General features: G+C 41.6%; 2 protein-coding genes across 5 annotated transcripts in view; one reads left to right on the forward strand and one right to left on the reverse strand.

The window, feature by feature from the left end:
- Positions 1-21905, reverse strand: part of LOC121272970 (ADP-ribose glycohydrolase MACROD1-like) — a 904756-nt gene that overhangs the window by 691749 nt on the left and 191102 nt on the right. The window lies entirely within an intron of this gene.
- The window catches only part of LOC121272969 (leucine-rich repeat transmembrane protein FLRT1-like), a 148422-nt gene continuing 139145 nt past the window's right edge, over positions 12629-21905 (forward strand). For 2 of the 4 annotated variants that reach the window (XR_005941929.1, XM_041179875.1), the window contains exon 1: positions 12629-12891. The gene's annotated coding sequence lies outside the window, so the exon portion shown is untranslated. Of the gene's footprint in view, positions 12892-13345; positions 14827-16916; positions 16999-21905 lie in introns of those variants that run through there. The other 2 variants (XR_005941930.1, XR_005941931.1) reach the window with 2 other exon arrangements.

Below are 21905 nucleotides of genomic sequence, written 5' to 3' on the forward strand. Positions count from 1 at the left end.
ACTTTGGCAGAAGATGGGCGGAAATTGCCTTTGTGGGTCTCTCCAGCTTTTCTGCTGAAGCTATAGGAGCTTATGGAATGAGCCTCTGAGGAAATTCCTGGTGATACTACTTAGGGTTATTCTGATGACCTATTCACATTGCTCTTTCAAGATAGAAGTGTTTGGAATCATTGAGCCAGAGTCGCACATCGGGAACCTGATGGCTGAAATTTCCTCTTGCTAAACATTGGGAAAACCAAAGGCACTATCTTCAACCCTGTTCGCTCACCACCAATTTAATCCCCCTCCCAAGCTACAGTCTCAGATTGAACTGGCAATTCATAGCAATAGCATTCTTTTCAATCCTGAGCTAACTTTCCAAACCAGATTTCTCTCCATCACAAAGATGGCCTCCTACTTTCCCCTCTGTAACACTAGCATTCACCTCTGCCCTTACACCTACCTCAGCCCATCTGTCATAGAGACCCTCATTTGTGACTCTGGCTCAATGATTCCAAACACTTCTATCTTAAAGTCTGAGAGTTGACACACATATTGCTGGAAATTCTGCAAGTATTCTCCCGATTTTCCACTGTAACATGAGTGGGAATGCAGCGGAGCCCCAGAGAAATGATCTGAACAGCCATTTTCAGAAGTTTGTCAGGTGTGGGTTGGGGGAGGGTGAACGTTCTGCCAACTGGGATTGGGAAAAACCTCTGTGGAAATTCAGGGCCAAAATATAACAATCTTTCAATTATTTTGAAGGTGAAAAATTAATTTGGGATTGGTACTACAAGATTTATATTTTAGTGTTCATACGTCTCAGCAACAACATCAAACAGACTAGCCAATGGTCTTCCATTAGGAATGACAAGCACTCATTTTAGTTTCCTGCTTTGATGTCACTCTGAGAAACACATCTGTAAATGGATTTGCAATCTGTCAGTCTTGCTGATCATAAATGTCACCTCCAGCATCTCCTTGATGTTGACAGCCCTGCATCAAGAGCTTCGCAATGAGGTACAAAGCCATTAAAATAAAGATTAAACGAATGCACTGGTTCCACAAGGACAACACACAGGAGCTATTTGGGTCACCAAACCTCTGCAATGTCCTTATTTTAATTTAACCTGGATTTCAGACAACACTTAAAGATTAGAACCAAAATGACAGCTATGTATTCTTTCACATTCTTGTCATGCTTGCTGTATTTTAAGATGACAAGCAAGTGTTCTTGCATCATAAGCCTAAAATAATACAGTACTCGCCCCACTCCGCCCTCCAACAAAATGCCTGAAGTTCAACCTCAGAGCACAAGCTTATTTTAATTGTCGCAAACTGGAAAGGGATGCAGATGGGATTGGAAAAAAGGACAGGGATCATGCCCAATGATCTGTGCTCATTTTGCCTGCTGTTCAACTATCTGCTGAGGCTTGGGGGAAAGCTGAAGTTTGCACTCTATACAGTTATTTACCAGCCCTCAGCCGCAGGATTGCAAGATCCTACTGACACCCATAAGTCATGGGCATTAAGGGTTACCTGGAGATGACTGTATCCAGAGTAAGTTTAAAAGAGCCAACTGAGAAGTTTATTCAGTAGTTTTGGTCATTTCTGCACCTTTTTTTTTGCGTTTTCAGGATCCTTACAGCATCCACGGCCTGTGTTTTTCTTCCAGCTCCATTAGCACTGCCAATAGGTTTCTAATGGGAATTACCCATTGTAGCTCTTTGGAAAAGGGCTAACAGAGAGATACCAAAAATCCTAGATTGTACCAGAGATGTTCTGTTCCCACCCATTGGTAACTGCAAATCTGCATCTCCACAGAACTAGCATGTATCCTTCACTCTGGCAGATGATCAATGTTCTAGAAGCTTCCATTCCCAAGGCAGGTTAGGAGACAGGCCTGATGCAATTAACCATCTTGCTGGATGATTCTTTGGATATACACTAACCATAAGTATGCTATGTTTTCGGTGATAACAACTACAAAAAGCATTCCAAGGTTTTTGTCACCTAAAAAAAAGCTCATATTGAAATCAGTAAGGTGATGCCAGGCATCTTTGCAGACATTGTCACATCCAGCTGATACTGACCACAGGGAACTGTTTTTGATTATGCATTGGGACAGCTGCTGGGAACATGCATCATAAGGTTGGCACAGCCAGTGACTGTCTCCTTGCAGGCATGATGCGCCATGGAGTGGCAAAGGGACCTTAACTTCCAAGCTCTCCAGTGTCGGATTGGGGGCGTATCCCAAAGATATGCTGGGGAATCCCCTTCAGAAGTTCCCAACTAAGATTTGCACACAAATTGCCCAGAAGTGCAAACTTCCCCTCGGCAATTTCCCTGCACTGGGAACCATCCAAAAATGCGATTTAAATCGCAAACTTTGATGGTTCTGACTGGGTTACTCAAAAAGTTACTCAGTAAAAGTTAGAAGGATTAAAACTCCTGGGTAACTATAGTACAGACCCAGACCAACCTCCCTACAGGACTCCCCCCACACCCCTGACTATCCTCCTCACAGGATTACCCCTACCTGCACAGGACTCCTCCTCGCAACCCCACCGCCCATTCCCCCCAACCACAAGTGGACCTGGCTCTCATCTGCACATCCCTCCCCAGACCTGACTAGACCTGACCAGAGACCCGAGGCCCAACACCACATCTCCTCCCACTTCTAAGTCCCAATCCACCCAACGCGCCCCCCCTAAAGCAAGCCACCCTACCCTTCGAAGGCCCAACCCCACCCTTTTGTGGCCCGACCACAGCCCCACCCCGAGGCTGGACCTCCAACACACCCGATCTCCGAAACCCCCATCCCCCAAATTCTATCCACTTACCTTCTCCCTGGCCTGTCAAGGACCTTTAAATTTCAATGGGCCTTTAAACTTACCTGGCTTATGGCAGCTAGTGCTCAAAGAAGGAGCGTGGCCTCCTTCAGTTCGATTCCCCTGCACTTCGACTCTAGGCTCCAGGGACACAGTACACTACCTGGATCTTGCCAGCCTGAGTCTGAAGGTCGAGCGAGACAGGCTGGGAGAAAAATCAGATTAAGAAACTGGGCACTGAGCACTGGGCAATCCAATGCTGACTGCCACTCAGTGGAAGCTTAGGCCCAAGGTCTCTCTCTTTGCAACCATTTCCAATTCAGCAGCCACAAACAGGGGTCAGGTGCCAGGCTGCTGTGTCACTTGCCTTTCAACTCCTGCCTGCCTCCCCCTTCTCCTTTCCCAACTTTTGTGTGGCTTGACAAGCATGACACACAATGTGTGTAGAAGTGGTGAAAAGTTATCCTTGCCTTCCTCCTGATGCCAACAAACTTCATGTTCAGCCAAATACAAAAAAGAAGGCTTGTATTTCTATAATGCCTTTCATGACCACCAGTTGTCTCAAAGTTCTTTACAGCCGATGAAGTACTTTTAGGAAGTGCATTCACAGCCGTAATGTGGGAAACAAGGCAACCAATTTGTACACAACAAGATCCCACAAACAGCCATGTGATAATGACCAGATTATCAATATGCACGTGGGTGCACCCACAGAAAGCTCCCTGAGGGCACAGAGCTACCTTAGGGAGCTGAAGATTTTTCACATGAAAAATAAACTTTTTAAAACAAAGGAAAACTTTGTCACATGAGCAGGGACATGTTGAAAATGAGTTCTAAAAACTTTTATTTTATTTTTAATTAACATCGGAAACCTCATCCAGCCCATGGATGAGGTTTCCTCAAAAATCCAAAGGCCACTTGGCCTATCCGCCTGTCCGCCAACCTCAAGGTTGGACGGGCATGGGAAAATTCTATTTAATTAATTAAATAATGGGCTGTTAATTGTCAACAGGTGGGCGCAGAAGTCGGCAATGCACCTGCCAACTGAAACATCGCGCAAGTGCGTGATGATGTCAGGATGCTCACCTGGCGTCATTGTGCGCTATTTCACGCTGGTGCATGTCAGGCGCGCACCTGCATGCTGAGCTGAAAATCTAGCCCACAGTTCCAAGTCAGGATAGCACGTGGCTTGGAGGGAAACTTGCAGGTGATGATGTTCCCAAGCATCTGTTGCCCTTGTCCCTCTAGGTGGTAGAGATTGGGGATTTGGAAGGCTTTATCAAAGGAGCCTTGATGAGTGTGGACAAGTCAGTTCACACTTCTTCCATCACAATTTCTGCTTTAATAGTGAGCTGCATTTCTCCAGGAATTGCTGCCTCACCAGGTCCTATGCCTCTTAAGCCAAATGTGCAACAGGCAAAGTGCTCTGGGCTAGCTTTCCGTCTGCCAAATTATGGAAGGGATTCCCTTCATTAAATTTAGGATGAGTTGCTGGCATGGGTGAATGATGCACAATGTGCCAGCTCAACTCCACGCTCATGAAAATGGTATGAAATTTGATCTTGACCCTGTTTTCAGCGAACCACCACGTGCCTTCCAGTGGCTGTTACCAGGTAGCAGTCAAGTGTTGGAGTCCAAGTGGATTCTTCACTTGTCTGCCCTGGGCTTGTGAGGACAATTATAGTAACACAATTGAGATCAGTAACTGTACATGGAGCATAACTGGATTTAGGACCATTCAATATGACCTCTAAGTGAAGCTTTTATCCAGCTAGTTTTTGGAGCAGCTTGGAACCATAGCTTTAGATTAATCTGAAACGTAATTATTCTATAACAAAACTCATAGCAATTTAAATTAACTTACCTGAAACATGAAAAATTTATTTTTTAGTCATCTCTACTAATTAAAAACAGTAGGTAAGGAATGAACACTGCACTATTTACAGTCAGTCTTAAGGAATACAGTAACTTACTATATCAAGCAATCAACAGATAGTTCTGGACTCATTATCCAGTAAAGCATCCCACTGGTAGGGCCACTAAACCTGCTCAAACATTTTCCTTTTAGTCATCTGTTAATAAAGCTGAGTGCGTGCATGCATTTGTAGTTCAGTTCTTGTAAACATCACAGTGAAAGCACAGTTAATAGAGAATGCAAGGATGGCACTTAGATCATAGAATTAGATTTTGGAAGATAGATTATCTCATGATTGAGCAAGCATGAAAATGTAAATAAAAATTACACATATTTATGCAGCACATTTAACAGAAAAATGTCCCAAGACACTGTATAGGGTGATTAATTTTAACCAAGCCACGGTGGGAGAGTTACAAGAGGTGACAAAAACGGAGACTCAAAAGATGGATTTGATTGGAATGGAGAAAATTAGAAAGACAGAAAATGGCTAAACTGGCTAAAGGCTGTGCAAGAATAGCTCTGGATATAAGCATGAAAGGTCAGAGTTGAAGGATCAAAGGGTTTGGGAGAGAAAGTAAGGTGGTAGGGCAGAGCAAGGCTGCCAAGGGACTTGCTAGAGTGGACAAGGAGTTTAAATTCAATGCAAGAGGTGAAAGGCAGCCTGTGTAGATCTGTAATGGCTGAGGTGACGGGTAAGCAGAACCCAGTGTTAGAAAAAATCAAACACCTGAGTTTTGAAAAAGCTGGAGTTTATGGATTGAGGGAAATGGAAGGCTGGCAACGAGGAACTTCTAGAAATTAAATTCTAGAGCTGACACAATTTTTTTCACTGCAGTAGGGGTGAGGTAGAGATGGAGGAAAAGGAGCAGCTACAAGGTGAGAAAAGTCAAAACAGATCCTTGGAAAAATCCAAAGAGGACATATGGGTAATGAGTGGTTTAACAATGATGGCAGTTTTGTTAGGGAGACAGGCAGTGCCTGAGCAAAGGGAGCTATTAGAATTATTGGACAGCAAAGGGATTAGGGGAAAAAATAAGCCTCAGTCCTACTCTTTGAAACTCCCCCCTGAGCTTTCTTTGCATCTTCAACTCCTTCCAGCTTCAAAAACCTTCTCTAAGCCATTCGCGCCAGCCAAGCTTTCCATCACATCTCCTAATCTCTTTTTTCCCAGCTTGGAATCTATTTCCATTTCCAGCAACCATCTGTGAAGCAACTTGACATCTTTTTTACATTAAAAGTGGTACACCCATTTCAGTGTCACTTGCAGGCACTTATAATTAATTTTAAATGAGACATGCACCCTTCATATCAGATTTAATCTAAAATAGCTATACACAGCTTACTTTGTTTTATGTAGCTGAGGTCAAGGGAGGTTTCTCCTGCAATTTTCTTTTCCACTTTCATGAAAGCATTAACTCATGCTGGGTACAGTTCCACAAGTTCTGGCAATCCTCTGATGATTTGTCCTAGTGACAATATAGGCATTGGCAGCATATTCGACCACAGATGGTGCAAGGGCTGAGTGTAAATCTGTTTTTGACCCATGGCCACACATGATTACATGCCAGCAGGAGTTATTGGATAGTAAAAGGATCAAGAGTCATGGCTAATTTTCACCTCCCTAGACTGGGAACACCTCAGCTCATTGTAAGATTCCTACTGCCAAGCTACGATCAACTGCTGCAGTACAAGGTGAGAGACTGAACATGGAACCTTCCGGTCTACAGAACTTAAGAACTACATTTGACAGTGTTTCTATCCATTAGGCCATGAGGGAGCTCCTAGGATGAATTTAATTGCTTAACACCAACACTGTCATTCTGCAGAAAGGTGTAGTATTACCAAATTTAAAAATATTACCTCTGTGGGTGCTACAGTAGTGCTCTCCATTGGAGTTTGAATTATCAAGGCCACTGAATTGATAACTTCAAGTACAATGTTGAGGGTAGGCACTGAGGGGAACCCAGACAATTCCTCAGGCCAGAGGGAGAAAAATCGACAAGAGGAACATTTCCCAGCTGCTCCTGCGTTGCTTCTAGCAGGGATGGAATGCATTTATACTCGCGCAACATATATATTTTTTAAAGGTATATAAGCTCCTCTGATGCCTCAGTTGATAAAGTCAGAACCGAACTGAACAATGCCAAACAGAAAGTCTTGGCTTTTCATTTCTTCTTGTAGCCAGTTAGCAAATACCACCTTCTTCTCTGCATCCCCGGGCAATGGTGGAGAAAATAAAAGTCAGTTAGTTTTCATGCTCAAAATTGGTATGATTTGTGGACATTGCATGAGAATAGGATCAGGTTCAGAAGTGATGCCCTCCTTGGTCCAATATCCTACTGACGCCATCTTTTGTTTTCATTCATTCATTGGATGAGGGCATCGCTGGCAAGGTCAACATCTATCTAGGCTTATCACTTATTTCTTTTTGAAGAATAGCCATCTGGACAGGGTATCAGAAGAATGATGGCACAGTGGAACCATACACCAGCAAGATCCACTGAGAGAAAGGGAGAAAATAGGAAATTTAAACAGAAATAAAGTATTTGCTTTTATCTTTTGTCCACTGAATGATTTTGCATTATGTTGTCTGGAACTCAGAATACATGGCACACTGAGTGCAGCCCCATGTGTCAACGTTAGATGGGCATTTAGAACCATATAATTATAGCAGCTTTGTAGTGAACAAAAAGTTATTTAAAAACAATCTGGGCAAGGTCTGGAAGCCATCTGTGGCTGCTCTGGAGCCCTGAGACATGGCTGAATTTGGCCCTTCTGACTGCTGGAGGATTAAACAGTTTGGATATGAAATTGCAGCTGCTTTGAATAGAAAACAAACCTCAAAAATTGTGCAATTACTTCCTCTACCTTTGGACTGGAGTAAAAACAATGACAGCTCCCGGATAGTGATGTAAATCTATCACTACAGCAACTTAACTCCTGTTAGATGGTGCAAAACAGCCCAAAGTTAAAATCCCTGATCCACTCATGTCCTTCAGTGCAGATTCAAGAACATGCAGGGCTGCAATTTGCAATTTGCCAAAGTTGACCCTGTTCCAACTCACTTCAATCTTTATTTAATTTGATCTCGAACAGGGTAATTCTCTCCTTTTCATTTTTTTATTTTCCATACTTTGCTCCTTTTTCTGATAGCATTCTTGGCTGGCAGAGACTAGTGGACAATTTACTCTCAAGAGCCTGCCAGGGATATTCTATAACTATCTGATTTTCTGTTAGTCTGCTCCTGATGACAAGGTGGGAAGGGAATCACACGTGCCACAGTAAGGGAGAAATATTAGTATGTTGAAGCTGAATCAAACACTTGCAAGATGATTCCTTGAAACAGCCTGAATCATAAAACCAAAGATTAGCATCTGGGCCAATGTAGTTTTCACTCTATCTGCTAATTTAAGATTTTTTTTAATCTTCTGAAAATTTTTTCTCCACAACAAAGGTCAATTTAGTTTGCATAGTTTTCATTTTGTTTCCAAAATGAAAACGATTCAGTCTTAAGTTGAGGGAATGAAAGAAAAGCCCATTTTTTTTCCTCTAAATGTTCCAATTACTAACTGCCCACACAAGTCGACACTCACTCACTGCCCAAATTGCTGCGCTCACTCACATTGCAATTTACAAAGAACATCAAATGTTGAAATAATTTATGGATTTTAATTAACCATATGGACTAACAAAAATATTATCTGATATTTTGTGTTGTACAATGAAATTTCACTGAATTTTTAAGCGGTACTGTTGCCCTGGTAACACAACATGCGTATTATCTTACCCGGGTTTGTGAATAGAGAAAGTATAATTACATAACGAACCGTGACTGCACTTAAATGGTACTACATGTACAAATTTACAATAATCAAAACTTAAAACTCACATTGCGATATTTACTTCAAAACTCATCATGCAGCTTCTACTGAATGGCTGATCTGATTTAGTATTGTTGTAGCAGAACATTCGAGGTACTAAACCTATATAGTAACTCCCCAAATTGTGGCAATGTCCCTTTAAGTACATAAATTACAAATAGCATGTGCTTATCTCTCTCTCTGTTCAGGTACTATGTCCCAAGAGGGCACTGGCAGCCATGAACTGGGGTCTTTGATTATGCTTGACAAGGTACTGCAGTGGTTTGCCATTGCCTTCTGCAGTATGGCTGACCAAGAGACTCTCCCGCTCCTACCGCCTGCCATCAGGCTATTATTTGGAAGGAATTACAAGATGACACTCAACCTCTTTAGCCATGTTATAAATGCACCTGCCTTGGCTATCAAGTCCGACTTGAACCCAGAGTTTCTGGCTCAGAGGCATGGATGCTATCACTGCGCCATAGAGCATCCTATGTTTATCTACAACATTTAAAATCTTAAAGTTGAATACTCTCCATTCAATTTTTAATTCCACAATCCATATTTATAATGAAAATTGCCTATGTAAACCTGTCAAGCTGAAATTAAAACACACCCGTCAGTGGTGGGGCTATAGCATCTCAAGTTTTGATTCTTATCTCTGAATCCTGAATTACAAAAAAAATTCTTCAACCCAGTCAACTTCCCAAATTGGCGCACACTTCATTATTTAACTGCAAGTAATAATTGTATAAAATCAAACTTCAGATAAAAATAAGAACAGAATGTGCTTTTAAAATCCAAAGTTATTATAGCTTAAAGTTAAACAAGGACTTTTCAAACACCTGGCATATATACATCTATTTGTGCGCACACTCACTCACACAAACCCATCAGCTGCCAATGTGTGTCCACAAGATGTACCATTATCATATCAAGCTCAGTAACGTCCATCTCTTAATTCCTTTTCTAAAGTTCAAATACTTTTGGGTGGAATTATAACTAATATTTCGAACTTGAACTTAGCAAAACTTTTGGAGTTAGCCTCTTGAGTGCTTGGGCAAATACAAAATCCCCAGTTTGTTGTGGTAAAAGGTTAAATCTTGCTGAAAATTTGACCTCTACCTGCCATAAACCCCATAATTCTAACTCACTATCAATGTTAGTAAGAACAGAACTTGATAGTGTTACAGACAGGAGGGGATTAATTTAAACTGCACTAAGTTCTCCTCACACCACCAGTCCGTAAACAGAAAGGTGTTTTTGATTTGTTTCCCACTTTATAAGTGGCGATGTATTTCCCAACCCCTCGATTCTGGTGTGATGCAATTATCTATTAATAACCTCACAGCAAACTTGAGACACAATGAGCTCAAAGGGTTAGTTTATCTTCACATACTCAAAACACAGAAGGAGGATCACTACATTGCCACCTTTCGATTCACACAGTAAAAGAGGCATAGAAAAAAGAAAGATTTACAGTGCAAGGACCACAGAGAATAGAAATGTTGTTTCATGTTGGTTCCAGAGGCCAGAATCAAAGTCCAATGAGGTATTCCTTCATGGAAGTCGGCGGGTTGAAAACCAATGCTGGATAAATTACTTTTCTGGTCATGTTGACTTCACACAATGAGATAGGTATGCAGAAATGAACCAGTGTTGCAGGCAAGTTGGTGGAATGGGCGGACAAGTGGCAGATGAAGTTCAATGCGGAGAAATGTGGAATGATACATTTTGGTTGGAAGAACATGAAGAGGAAATATAAAGGGTAGAACTCTTAAGTGGGTGCAGGATCAAAGGACATTGGTGCATATGTGCATAAGTCAAGGTGGCAGGACAGGATGAGAGGGCAGTAAATAAAGCATGCAGTATTCTTAAGTAGTCCATGTCCAAAGGCAGCAAGACCTGGACAATCTCCAGGCTTGGGCTGACAAATGGCAAAGTAACATTCTCACCACACAAGTGCCATGCAATGACCATCTCCAACAAGACAGAATCTAATCATTGTCCCTTGACATTCAATGGCATTACCATCACTGAATCCCCTATGATCAACATCCTAAGGGTTACCATTGACCAGAAACTGAACTGGACTAGCCAGATAAATACTGTGGCTATAAAAGCAGGTCAGAGGCTAGGAATCCTGTGGCGAGTTACTCACCTCCTGACTCCCCAAAGCCTGTCCACCATCTAAAAGGCACAAGTCAGGAGTGTAATGGAATACTTCCCACTTGCCTGGATGAGTGCAGCTCCCACAACACTCAGAAGCTTGAAACCATGTAGGACAAAGCAGCCCCGCTTGATTGGCACATCCACAAACATTCACTCCCTCCACCACTGACACACAGTAGCAGCAGTGTGTACCAACTGCAAGATGCATTGCAGGAATTCACCAAGGCTCCTTAGACGGCACCTTCCAAATGCAGGATGACTACCATCTAGAAGGACAAGGGCAGCAGATACATGGGAACACCACCACCTGCAAGTTCCCTTTCAAGTCACTCACCATTCTGCCCTGGAAATATATCACCGTTCCTTCACTGTTGCTGGATCAAAATCCTGGAACTCCCTTCCCAAACAGCACTGTGGGTGTACCTACACCACATGGACTGCAGTGGTTCAGGAAGGCAGCTCACCACCACCTTCTCAAAGGCAACCAGGGGTGGGCAATAAATGCTGGTCCAGCCAGCAAAGCCCACACCCCATGAATGAATAAAAAAAAACTAATAGGGGCATAGAGTGCAAGAGCAAGGAGGTTATGTTGAACTTGTATAAGACACTAGTTCAGCCTCAACTGGAGCAGTGCGTTCAGTTCTGGGTGCCAGACTTTAGGAAGGATGTGATGGCATTGGTGGGAGTGTAGAAAAGATTCACAAGAATGGTTCCAGGAATGAGGAACTTCAGTTATGAAGATAAATTGGAGAAGTTGGGTCTGTTTTCGTTGGAGAAAAGAATACTGCAAGGAGATTTTATAGAGGTGTTCAAAATCATGAGCAGTCTGGATAGATTAGATAGGGCAAAACTGTTCCCACTCATGAAAGGATCAAGAATGAGAGAGCACAGATTTAAAGTAATTGACAAAAGAAGAAAAAGCGATATGGGAAAAAACTTTTTCACGCTGCAAGTGGTTAAGGTCTGGAATGTACTGCTTAAGTGTGTGGCGGGGGATGTTCAATCAAGACATGTAGACTGTTATTTGAAAAGTAGGAATGTGCATGGTTATGGGGGGATGGTGGGAGAATGGCACTAAATAAACTGCCCATTCTGAGAACTGGTGCATACATGATAGGCCGAATGGCCTCCTTCTGCGCTGTAAAAATTCCGTGCGCAATATCTAATCTGCATCTGAATGCTGTGAGCTCTGGCACACAGAGATACATTTATTCATTCAGTGGAACGGGGCAGCAGTATCACTCCACAAAACCTCATTTTACAACGAATGTAGGAAATAATTTCAAAACACTCTCCCTTAATAATAGCACTGTGTAATAGCATACAACAACGGCAGCAAAATACATAGTAAAAGCATAGAGCTTTCATAAAATGCACTGAACTTTTGTATCAGGTTAAAATTGCCAGTTCCACCCAATGCAGAGGTTCCCAGGTGTAGATGGCAGATCCTAGGCCATACAGTCAGGTAGCAAACACTATACTATGCCTGGATACTCAGGATTTTCATATGTTAAGAATACGGCTGCCACTGTCCTGGTTTGCACAATACTTTAAAGGCAAATAGGAAAACAATTTTAAAAAATCAGCAAGCTCTCAAGTTGCAGCAGGTAACTGGTCACACATTTAACCTGTTTTTCCGATCTGTTGTCTCAGCTCATTCCAGCCATCGGCTTGTTGTGTTTAAAAGAACACACATGACTGAGTTACTGTATTCTGTATGGAATAGTCCACTTAGAAAGGTTAGCTTCACAGCCCCTCAAGATAGCTGGAAATGCAAGATCCCAAACACATCCTCAGCTGTCTGTCAAATCCAGAAGCCCAACCTACTGGTGATCTCATCAGAATTTTCAGCAAGCGTGTCAGCAGGAGCCCTCAGTTCTCCAGTTGAGCTCTTGCAGTGGGTACTAGCTGGCTTGTCTGAAGCATCCATGGAGCTTTGAAACTCAACCTGTTTTTTTTTGCTTGTTGCATGAACGACTGGTGGCTTTGTACCTTGCTCGTGCTGTCTTCATTCAGGAGCGTCTTGTACTTTATTTTCTCTCTTTTCCCCCTCGCTTACTGGAATATCTCTTGTGTTATATGGGGGCTTGATTTGAATAACAGTGCCAGAAGATGTGTAAACCTTGAACAGGTAAGCAGGCGCTAACATGTTTTACTTACTTGGAGCATTTTGTTACTTTATGAATTACAGAGGAGTCCAATGCAATCCAATCTCTATTAACATCATTAAATGCAGGGGAAACAATGCAAATAAAAGGCCTCCATGTCTAAACACACAAAGTTTTCTACCCTTGTGAACAGATTCAGTCAGCACTGGCATTTCTCAGTACAAGTAATCGCAGCGCTTACTTAACCCTGTGAGGGCTGAAAGACCCTAACCACTCTCAAAACAGGGAATTTTTCTGTGCATCTACAAATCAAACTTCTGACAATGAATTTTATAATATATTAAAATGTGTTTGCAAGAAAAGCCAGACTTAAAAGAAATGCAGAGAGATTTAATTTAATTTGTAATTTTTTTTATTAGTTTATACAAATTGATAAATTAATCTGATATTAATCTGATTTCCAATCTTGGCACACAGGGGCAATTGCAACCCGTCAAGGGAGATTCTTCCCTTGATCCAAAAACATCATCTCTCCCATCATCGAACACGTTTGCTAGAAAGTGCTTCATGTTGCAACTAACTTGTGGCTGCTGCTGGAAAGTCAAGCTCTGCTTTTGCTTCTATTTGTGAAATTGTCTGATTTAAAACAAACGCAGCTTGTGCATTTAATTCAGTTCCTTAACTGTCCATGTTCTTTGAACACTTAAATAAGGGAAAGGAAAAGTAGGGCAACTGTGAAATTCTCTTGCCTTTAGGTAAAGGAACAGTACTGTGTAAAACCGGATTTCTTTCTAATGCCACCCAAACACGATTTTGTTCAAACACAAAGTTCAACCTTTTTGACTACACATACACAAAATTGGAATTTTGGCTAAATTAATTACAAAAAACAATAATAGCTTATATTGTGTGGGGGGGAAGAGTGAGTAGGAGAAATATATTGTTACCTATATTGTCCCATGAGACAAGTTTCTGATGCTTATTCTGTTGTTGTGTTCAACTATCTCAAAATTAGTCACTGTACTCCTTGGGTCTGCCTTAACTAACATATAGAGAAAAAGAACATTTGTAAACTTAGAAGAGAAAAATGCATGCAGGCATATTCAGCTATTTAACCATCAACTATGTGAACTCCAAGGAAAGGTAGAAATGTTTGGAATTATCTGTAAACCAAAAGCTGCCTTATAAACGTTCTGCTTGTTTAGCTTATGACAATGAAGACGCCTGTTCTTTCAGCAAACCCGTTCCAATTGCCGGATCAAGCTGCCTGCGTATAACTCAAATACTCCCTTCCTTCTCTATCCTTTCCCTTTTTTAATTCAGTTTCCATGCACCACAGAACAATGTCGTTTTGCGCTAAATTACCAACAGCTTAATTCTTACCTTTAGTCAGTTCCACCTGCTTGTCAAAAAGCACTGGATAATATGAACCTCTCTTTAGGCACTTCATTCCTGGCATGCTGTTTAGTTCATCTTTATTACTCAGCATAACAATTAATTTGTTCTTGTGAAAGACATTTACTTTGTAGGCATTTGAGAAAGAATGTTATAGTCTAAACTGCTTTCACCAACTGGATGATTTTGTATATTATTGGTTTCTGTAGTGAAAAGCTGAGGTTTCAAATGAAATGTGCCGAAGAAAGCCTACTACTATGATTTGTAGTTGTTACAGTACTGTCCCTCAATTTTCCTTCCCCTTTAATATTTATGCACAAATTTAGGTTATTTTATCACTTTACTGCAGAGAAATTAGCTGTGCTTTTTACTGTGCAATGCATCAAATGTTAATGGATTTATGCAAGATGCTTTTGGTTCCAAACAACAGATGCTATGCAGATACTTGCAAGGAGTTGGAGGAGAAATGAGAAATATGCGAGTTACATAGGAAGCTAAATAATGCCGAGAGGCCAGACTCACTATTAGGTGACCAGTTTCAAACCTTCTCACACATAAAGGCTGTTCAGCCTTGACTTATTGTGTGAGCCACACTGTTTTAATAAAACAGCTAAGTTGTCACAGTTTTCTAATGAAACAGTTCCATGAAACAGCACAGCTGCCAAGTTTGCAAAACTGCACGACTGTCTTTTTTAAACAAAAGAGCTAAAACTGCAGTTTGCAGGAGCTCTGATACCAGGGCACGTATCGATTTAAATAGAGAAAAGTCTAAGAACAAAAGAGACGTTACAGTGAAAATAAGCAGCACACATAGCCAGTGGAGCCTTTCAGCAACTTCACTGAACGGCAAGGAGGATTAAGTCATATTGTGCTAAAAGCCTAACCTTTGGCCTGAATTTATCTCCACCCACCCCTCCATTTCAAAAAAAAATGAAATGTTACTAAACAGACACTCTCAGTATTGTGCATCTACTGTGCATTCAATAACAAAGAGATGGAGTCTCTAAATGTCCAACATTTGGCTGTGTGGTAATCCTTCTTTCATCTAGCTTCAGGATCTTGCCATGCAACACAAGTTACTCACAAGTAATACTGAGTGATTTTGAAGATCAAGAACCGCTCAAGAAGCAGTCCAGAAATCCAATGAGATTCTGAATTTGGATTCTGAATTTCAGAGCAGAATGGTCCCTCTACCCAAACCTACATTTGGCAAATTACATATCATTGTTCATAAAATGACAAAGGCTTTTTTCCTATAGAGGATCTCATTCTATTACAATTATAGGACACAACCCAAACTCAAAAATGTTGCATGGCAAACCAAATATAAACAAGACTGATTGTGCCATTACTGAATACATTAAAGTCTAAGCAGAGTTGTTTGCGACGAGGCAGACTGTGCTAGAATAGATTTTGCAAGCAGCAACATAGCACTTAGTTTACATAATAGGGTTGTGATAATGCTCTATGCTGTTGATCTCAATTTTTGCTTGTGGACTTTGAAAGTTTCACTTGGTCCTTCTTTGCTTTTTGCTCTCCTGGTTTTCAGTGCCAGTCTGGATTTTGATTTCTCTCTCACTCCTTTCAAAACATGCTATTGTAAATTGAGTTTTGATATCAGTTCAGGCCCAAAGCTAAGAATATAATTGGCTTTGCTACTCTCCTCAGTATATGCATAGTCATAAGAACACGTCTGTATTAGGATTGCATATATTTGTGTCCCTGAATGTGACTGTAATAAATCTTATAATTTAGAAATAAATGGGAGCTTCTGCAGCAGCTACAGTAAGCTTTTCACAAGAAATATGCTTGTTTGCTCAAGACATTCATAGCTCTGTACTGAATTTCAGTCCAGATTGAACACTTTGGGGATTAATTACAGTGTCACAGCAATTGCAGTAGATCTGTTCAAAGGTTAATCTAAGGCAGCCTGATGGTGCAGTGTTCTGGTATACCATGCATTACTCCCAAGAAGCCGCAACATGGTTTATCCATCCTCTGCCCCCCACCCCCCCCGCCGCCGCCGCCCCCACAAACCATTCTCCACACGTCGAGTCCCCAGGTCCTAACTGGGACCATCTGTGGATGATACCGAACAGAAATTGAGCCGATTTTTTTTTACCCCCCACCCCACACACACACACACACACACACACACACACACACACACACACACACACATGGGGAAGGGAAGGAAAATATACATGAGGGACGATTAACCTGGAACATTTGAACACTTACAACTGCACATTTGCACAGGGGCTTGTGTGGGCAGAGGGCCAGGGGTAATTCACTTGGGTATGACTTGTGTGGGGGAACAGCCATTATTTTTTTAAAAACTTGATAAAATAAAAATTAAATTCAGTGCCTACAAATGTCTATTGTGCTTAACCCACTGGGAAAATTTTGAGCGTGGAAAGTATTCAACTTATTTCCAAGACCAACAGTAAAACATTAATTTTACTTAACACCTGACTGCAGCAGCATTTCTACATCAAAACAGATGGCATTATTTTTAGCTCCTTTCAGAATATACGGGAACCAATCTAATTGCAACCATCAGAATGCACACAAAGGAATAAGTATAGAACTATTACAGGTTCAAATCTGAATCATTCTCTCAGTGTTGGGAAAACTGTTTCTTTCTCTATAGACAAGCAGCCTCTGTTAAACTGAGATTCTATTACAAGGCCACAGGACTAACACCTGATTCTTTACTGAAGCAAGGATACTCAATTTTACCACAGGTCAGTGCACATGCTTAATCTTATATTGGGTCATTGTCCTCAAGCTGTAAAAGTTACAATGCATCATTAAAATAACAAATCACAGGTTATACAACATCACCAGTAAGAATATTAATAATCTTTACCATTTAAAAAAAGATATACATCATTGCTGGGGTTGCTCACTAATGTAAATTATGAATTTTCCACAGCAAGGTGAAGTTTCATTGTTGAAAACTGTTCATATTTTACCGCAACCAGAATCAATGTCTGCCATTCTCAGCTTAGTTAGCTGCAAATTATACTACCCTTCCCTTATAGCTGCCATACTTTCAGTTTGAGCTAACAATCTGCTAACAATGCACCTTAGAAGCATGTTTTCCATTGGACAGCTTGCACATTGCAATAACAACTATCCTTATTGCCTGTATGACCCAATAAGTTCTGCTTTTTGCCAATTGATCTCCTCTTCTGAAGCGAGAACAGAAAATGCTGGAAAAACCCAGCAGGTCTGGCAGCATCTGTGGAGAGAGGTTCAGAGTTAAAGTTTTGAGTTCAAAATGACTCTTCTTCGGAATTCCAAAGAACAGTCATACTGGACTCAAAACATTAACACTTCTTCTCTCTCCACAGATGCTGACAGACCTGCTGAGTTTTTCCCAGTATTTTCTATTTTCATTTCAGATTTCCAGCATCCACAGTATTTTGCTTTTATTTTAGTGTCCTCTTCTGAAGCCATTGACATCTTTTTGGGGTACAGTTCCACAGACACTTGTTGCCTTCACGAAGGAAGCCAAAGAAGCTGAATTCTTGACAAATAATTGCAAACACTGATTTACCAAGTAATGATAACTTGGGTGGCTCGTCCATTCCCAGTTGGAGCATTGCTAAGTGGAAGTGCACATTCCACAATCACCCCCAGAGTTACTGTCCGTATCTCTCTGTCTTGTGCTCCTACCTAGTGCGACTCAAAGGCGGCGAAGAGCAGTGGGAAACCAGGGGATTGGGAAGCCTACAAAGACCAAGAGGACAACTAAAAAAGAAATAAGGAGGGAGAAGATTAAATATGAGGGTAAACTAGCCAGTAATATAAAAGAAGACTGCAAGAGTTTTTTTTAGATATATGACGGGTAAGAGAGAGGCAAAAGTGGACATTAGGCCACTGGAAAATGATGCTGGAGAAATAGTAGTGGGGAACAAAGAAATGGCGGAGGAACTGAATCGGTACTTTGCGTCAGTCTTCACAGTGGAAGACACGAGTGACATCCCCAAAGTTCAAGAGAGTCGGGGGGCAGAGGTGAGTATGGTGGCCATTACCAAGGAGAAGGTGCTAGGAAAACTGAAAAGGTCTGAAGGTGGATAAATCACCTGGACCAGATGGATTACACCCCAGAGTTCTGAAGGAGATAGCTGAAGAGATAGTGGAGGCGTTAGTAGTGATCTTTCAGGAATCACTCGAGTCAGGGAGGGTCCCAGAGGACTGGAAAATCGCTAATGTAACCCTCCTGTTTAAGAAGGAAGTGAGGCAAAAGATGGGAAATTACAGGCAGATTAGCCTGACCTCGGTCGATGGTGAGATTTTAGAGTCCATTATTAAGGATGAGATTTCAGAATACTTGGAAGTGCATAGTAAAATCGGGCAAAGTCAGCATGGTTTCATCAAGGGGAGGTCATGCCTGACAAATCTGTTAGAATTCTTTGAGGAGGTAATGAGTAGGTTAGACAAAGGAGAGCCAATGGATGTTATCTACTTGGACTTTCAGAAGGCCTTTGACAAGGTGCCGCACAGGAGGCTGCTCAGTAAGATAAGAGCCCATGGTGTTAGAGGCAAGGTATTAGCATGGATAGAAGATTGGCTGTCTGGCAGGAGGCAGAGAGTGGGGATAAGGGGGTCCTTCTCAGGATGGCGGCCAGTGACTAGTGGAGTTCTTCAGGGGTCAGTGTTGGGACCACAACTTTTCACTTTATACATTAATGATCTAGATGAAGGAACTGAGGGCATCCTGGCTAAGTTTGCAGATGATACAAAGAAAGGTGGAGGGACAGGTGGTATTGAGGAGGCAGGGAGGCTGCAGAAGGATTTGGACAGGTTAGGAGAATGGGCAAAGAAGTGGCAGATGGAATACAACGTGGGGAAGTGTGAGCTCATGCACTTTGGTAGGAATAGAGGCATGGACTATTTTCTAAATGGGGAGAGAATTCAGAAATCTGGAGTGCAAAGGGACTTGGGAGTCCTAGTCCAGGATTCTCTTAAGGTTAACTTGCAGGTTGAGTCGGTAGTTAGGAAGGCAAATGCAATGTTGGCATTTATTTCGAGAGGACTAGAATTTAAAAGCAGGGATGTGCTGCTGAGGCTTTATAAGGCTCTGGTCAGACCACATTTAGAATATTGTGAGCAATTGTGGGCCCCGTATCTCAGGAAGGATGTGCTGGCCCTGGAGAGGGTCCAGAGGAGGCTCCTGAGAATGATCCCAGGATTGAAAAGCTTAACATATGAGGAACGTTTGAGGACTCTGGGTCTATACTCGATGGAGTTTAGAAGGATGAGAAGGGATCTGATTGAAACTTACAGAATACTGAAAGGCCTGGATAGAGTGGACGTGGGGAAGATGTTTCCATTAGTAGGAGAGACTAGGACCCGAGGGCAGAGCCTCAGAGTAAAGGGAAGACCTATTAGAACAGAGATGAGGAGAAACTTTCTTTAGCCAGAGAATGGTGAATCTATGGAATTCATTGCCACAGAAGGCTGTGGAGGCCAGGTCATTGAGTGTATTTAAGATCGTTAGATAGGTTCTTGATTGGTAAGGGGATCAAAGGTTACGGGGAGGAGGCGGGAGAATGGGGTTGAGAAACTTATCAGCCATGATTGAATGGCGGAGCAGACTCGATGGGCCGATTGGCCTAATTTCTGCTCCTATGTTTTATGGTGGAAGCAAAGCCTCACAAGATCATCCCTGCTAACTCACAAGTCACCATAAGTGTTAAGTTTCTCCTCACAAGTAACATCACTATTTGAAGGATCCCATGGAATGCATTATTCTTTTGCATTTAATTTGCATTATTAATTTGCTATGCTCCACGTGGTTAAATGTTAATGTTCTATTAGGAAAATAAAACACCACTTCTCGAATACCTTCGTAGCTAAATGCAGCACGGGACTTGGTACAAAGCTGCAGTGACTAGAAGTTCCTAGGTTCACTTCCTGGTCCATGCTGTATGTTAACTAATCGGAATTGGAGTACTGCTTTTTTCAATATTAGAAAAGCAAGTGGGAAAGGATATCTGAACTCCAAATTAAAAGTGGACCTGAATTCAATGGCAAAATACATATAAGTAGCTTCTAGAAGGGTACTACTAACTTGAAATCCAATTTTTGTAGCATAACCAATAACCAGTTATTCTGAACTCAGTGACGGAGATACTTGATAAATTAGAAGGACCTTAGATGAACGAATCCCCTGAGACAGATACCTTATTTCCGAAGCTAATGAGGGCAACTAGGGAAGAAATTTGTGAAGCACGGGCTATCGTCACAAAAGAATTATTGCCCACTGGGGAGGCTCCACGGAACTTGGAACAAGCAGAATAGCAGCCCCAATGGCTGCATGCATCACACAATGTCCTAATGAGCCATTCAGATCAGGAAACCCCAGGCTCGATCCTTGGTCAATGATGAATTATCTGATCGAAGTCGGTAAAGCAACTGGAGCACATTAACGGCGCTTGAAAGAGCAAAACATAAGTTAGCCAGGATTCCCACTCTTGGCCACACAGTGACCCTTTCTGGGAAGTGTGTACACGATAACACAACCAAGCTTAAATGTTGTACATTTCACAGTCAAACCGGCTGCTGACATTCACTGCCTAAGTATATGCATTAAGTAAAGTCCATTGGTTGAGTTACCAATGGGATGATACCACACCAACAGGGAGAAGGAGAAGGGGATAAAATTGAAAGAAAATAATAAGAATAAAATTATGTCATTCATACAATATAAATTTTGGCCTGTACTGCTGAGCACAATTCCTGTTTAATTATTTGCATGCACAATTTAATATATTCATGAAATATACACATTTAATGTATTCATGAAATATACACAATGTTCTGCATTTTCACAGAGCATTGTTACCCCTTTATTAACATAGTGTAATTTTAAGGTTAAAAAGTAAATGTTGGCAGTGGGCTAAATTACTAGCAAATGTTGCAGTGAGTTTAAGGCACAATTCAACTTCAGGGTTCTGCTACCATTTAAAAATCTTCTGAGTTTCAGAACTGCTCAATAAATTAGTGCCTTAAAATCTACGCAAGCCAATTTGACTCCCCCCCTCCCACCACCCACCCCCACCTCATGATCGGATAAAGTGTGAGAACTTTATAAATACTCCTTCAATGTGCATCTTAATAATAGAATAATTTTGTGCTTGATTACAACTGCTATTTTACATCATGAGTAGGTCTCATGAATTAACTTAGCAATATGCTAGTGGTGAAGAAGCCATGGAACTTTCTTTTTCTGATGTGTTAAGATAGTACTGGCAACCAGCTGTTCTTGGTTCTTTCTAAAAGAAAAGAGAGTCTTATACTCATATTGCACAATTCATGTCCCCAGTTATCCCAAAGTGTCTCACTGCCATCAAATTATTTTTAGTGATGTGCAATCACTGTTTTTGTTGCTATTAAGGCAAAGCTGGTGGCTGATTTGCACACAGCAAGTTCCCACAGGGAGCAAATGAAATAAGTGAACAATTAGTCTGTTTTTGATGGCGTTGTCTGAGGGAGAAATGTTGGTCAGGACCCCAAGGCAGAAATTTTATATTCAGGGCGCAGGCCCGACATGCCGGAATGTAAAATGATTCGCGATGATGTCGGGCATGCATCCCGACATCGCCACGCACCATCACGATATTTTGAT

The sequence above is a fragment of the Carcharodon carcharias genome, chromosome 37 (genome assembly GCF_017639515.1).
Source record: "Carcharodon carcharias isolate sCarCar2 chromosome 37, sCarCar2.pri, whole genome shotgun sequence".
Lineage (NCBI taxonomy): Eukaryota > Metazoa > Chordata > Chondrichthyes > Lamniformes > Lamnidae > Carcharodon > Carcharodon carcharias.